This window comes from Phoca vitulina, unplaced genomic scaffold, assembly GCF_004348235.1.
Source record: "Phoca vitulina isolate PV1807 unplaced genomic scaffold, GSC_HSeal_1.0 scaffold53, whole genome shotgun sequence".
Lineage (NCBI taxonomy): Eukaryota > Metazoa > Chordata > Mammalia > Carnivora > Phocidae > Phoca > Phoca vitulina.
Window position 1 is genome coordinate 12091927 of NW_022589756.1, and position 3843 is coordinate 12095769.

At 31.5% G+C, this 3843-nt stretch overlaps 1 non-coding gene across 1 annotated transcript; it reads right to left on the reverse strand.

Annotated features, from left to right (window-relative positions):
* Positions 1 to 741: 741 nt before the first annotated feature.
* On the reverse strand, positions 742 to 845 carry LOC116622685. Its single transcript, XR_004297606.1, has one exon. It is a non-coding gene; the product is annotated as a U6 spliceosomal RNA (small nuclear RNA).
* Positions 846 to 3843: the final 2998 nt, after the last annotated feature.

Consider the following 3843-nt stretch of genomic DNA (forward strand, 5'->3'; position numbering starts at 1 on the left):
TAATATGAAATGACAAGCAAAGGTAATTTTAGAGTCAGTGGTTGCCGTGGAAGGAGGTCAGAACAGAATAAACTTCACATAGTGTTTGAGAGCTTTTTGAGATAATGGGAGTATTCTAAAACTGGATCGTAGTCATAACTGCACAGCTCCATAAATTTACTAAAAAAAAAAAATGTATGTAGACCTACAATGAGGGAATTTTATGATGTGTAAGTTTGACTGGATAAGAGGTTAAATTTTAAAATGCTTTAATAAAATAAATATTCCAACAGTGCCAGGGAATACTGAAATAAAGTATCTAGTGTAGATTTAGAACGCCAGTTTCAGTCGGTTTTTAATTTTTTTTTAATGGTTTGGCTCTGTCTTTTCATGTGCATCCCCCTGTTTACAATATAATGCTAATAGAGACAAGGGGGAGATTTTTTTTTGTCAATGGCAAGTACTTTGGCAGTGTTATTTTGTTAGTCCTTGGTGGATTTCTGTGGTAAGTGGCAGAAATGCAGCAATAGTTGCTTATTAGAAGATACTTTGAAGAATTGATGAGTAGGTTCCAAATGTTCCCAATATTGGTCTAATTTATTTTACTGGAAATTGTTCCAGTATATTTGATTTAAAGATTCAATTTTAAATGTTTATTTCTTAAGTCATTTGATTTCTCTTCAGGGTAGCTGAAGTTAGGATATTGCCCTCTTACATCATTTAGATAGGAAGAAGCAGATGAATCATCAACTCTTTTGTTCATTTAATAAGGAATGCTTCATGAATTTGTGTGTCATCCCTGAAAAGGAGCCATGCTCAACTTCTCAATATTCTTCCACTTTTAGCCATGTGTTGCTGAAGTGAGCCCAAACCATCAACTTTTGAGATTTACCTCTTTGATGCTTTGAGTAAATCAATTTAATGTGAATTCTTCACAGTGATTTTGTTAATTTACTGTTGCCAATTTAAAAGGGAAAATGAAATACTTGGAAAATGTTACCAAATAAAATACTTTTATGAAAATTCTTTTCCAATAATATTTAAATAATTTTTAATTTTCCAGGTTTTGAAATTTCCAACTTAAGTTAACCAATTTTTAAATATACCAAAAATTAATTTAATTACAAAGTTTTGAATTCATTAATTTACTGAGTCTTGATGGAAGTATATAAATACATATGTACTAATATGCAATATTAATATTATAACATATATATATAATTAACTACCTAAAACATTTAGTTTATGTCCAAGATATAAAAAAGAGAAAGGAAGTAAGTAATTAGTGAGTGTAGGAATAGAATATGCCATCATTTAATGCACTGGGATTTTCTTTTTTTTAAATATCAGTTTGAAATATTAAGGTATAATCCTTAATGAAATACCAGATAAGAAAAATCCTCATATTAACTCACAACTATTATTCGTTGGGTTAAAAACATTTTGAAGAGACATATTTGGTGATGCCTTATTTAAATATATTGAAGCAAGGATGAAAAAAGTTACTTCTTAAAAACTGTATGTTTTTCACAGTACAGTTCATAATATAAAGCTTTATTTAGTAATAGCGTTCGAAGATTTAGAAAGCTGTAATAAAGTAAGTAATGGTAATTCAGGTTAGTTCTAAATAGAACAATATCCTGTTAAATGTAAAAGCTCTGTTCAGATCAGTAGGATTTATGACCTATTTTATCTAGCAACACCAACAACAAACTAGCCTCTTATGAGAATCCACTATTTTACTTTGCTGTTACTTATCTTTCTCCATTTACTTGCAAATAATAAACATCCTTATGACAATTTCTGGAAAAGGATTTCTGATTCAGATATGAAGAGTTGTAATTAATTACTCCAGTGATTTTACTTTGGTTTTTATAAATATTTAGAGATTTAGTTTTGATTTAAGAAATTTTATAAATTTGTAGAGATTTCCTAATTTTAGGTAAGGAAGAATAAAAGGAAAAACTCAAGTTTTAGCCAATGTCTTTTAGCCTTTGCATGTGTTCTATTATAAATATAGCTTATCTGAATATTGTGGGCATGAGTTTGACAGGAAATTTATTTAATTATTATTTATTTATTTATTAGTAGAAATATTAGACATTTATTTTTTTAATTCCTTGAAAAGATAAAAGGCAGGGTAGTATTTTTGCTTTTTAGACAGAATTTAGGAGTATAGAATTAATTTCATTTGGCTAGTGTTCTAGCACACTTAGTCAATAGGAGAATAAATAGACCTTAGTTGCCAAGATTTACATCAAAGGAGCATAGATGACTGGATCAGGAGGCTTCACACCTGATTTGAACTCCAAATCAGTTCATTACTGTAAACTGTAAATCAAAGTCCATAGCCCTGGGGCTGGTGATAAGGCGGACTAACATACAAGCCAGGAGGTCTAAACAACAAATAGATCAAAGTGGAGATCAGGCAAACCATAAAGCCCATGTCACTGGGCACAGACAGCTGGCCTAAAGCCGGACATCAGGACAAACAGGCACAGAGCCTTAAGCTGACACCAGAAGTGGGATACAGACTCCTGACTTTGCCCAGCGGTTATTTTTCTTTTTTAAAGGAAAAAAAAAATAGAATTTTACTGTACTTTAATTTGCATGTGTTTCTTCATTGTTTTTATTTTATTATGTTATGTTAATCACCATACATCACATCATTAGTTTTTGATGTAGTGTTCCATGATTCATTGTTTGCGTATATCACCCAGTGTCCATTCAATACGTGTCCTCCTTAATGACAGGAAATTTAATTGTGCTATCTATCTGCATGAATTTGCATGTACTTTATTATTAAATATCAAAATGTAGGTTTAGCTCTAAGATGGTTTTAAATAGTCAAGAGCTTTAGGGGCACCTGGGTGGCTCAGTCGTTAAGCGTCTGCCTTCAGCTCAGGTCATGATCTCAGGGTCCTGGGATCGAGCCCCACATTGGGCTCCCTGCTCCGAGGGAAGCCTGCTTCTCCCTCTCCCACTCCCCCTGCTTGTGTTCCCTCTCTCGCTGTCTCTCTCTCTGTCAAATAAATAAATAAAATCTTTAAAAAAAAAAAAAAGTCAAGAGCTTTCAAACATTTATTTGTTTTTTAAATTAAAGCATATCTCGGAAATTTTGAAAAGGACTATACAGCACTAATTTATTTTCCTTATTTTATTCTCACAACATCATAACTAAGCATTTTTTTAAAAATTCATTTAATTCAATTGCTATGAACATAACATGAGAGGAAACTCTAGATCATAGTTTTAAAAAGAAGTAGCCAAATCTTTTTCTACAGTACTTGTACCATTTTCACTTTCCCACTAATAATGGTTGAAAGTTCTGGTGACTCCACTTTTTTGTTAATATTGTAAATTGTAGCCATTCTGTTTCATTTTCTTAGCAGTGGCTTTGTGCAGTGAGAAATTTTTATTTTTGATGAGCCTTATTTATCAATTTTTCATGTTTTCTTTTCTGTAGTTTATGAAATCTTTGTGTGCTCCCATCATGAAGATATTTTCCCATGTTTTTTGCTAAACTTTTATGAGCTTTGTTTTTCACTAAGGTCCACAGCCTATCTCAAATGTCTTTAGTATGTTATACAGTAGAAGTTAAGGTCCATTTTATTCTATAGAGATATACACCATCTCTTTAAAAGATTTCATTTCCTCCATTTTTTGTTATTGAAAAATGAATGACCATATAAATATTGTCCTATTTCCAGAGTCATTACACTGTTTATTGATCTAGCTGTTGAACATTATACCAGTACTCTCTTGTTTTGATTACTGAAGCACTGCAGCAAGTCTGAAAACAGGTAATGTTACTATAGTAACGTTTTACTTTGCAAAGATTGCTGTGGATATTGTAGATACTTT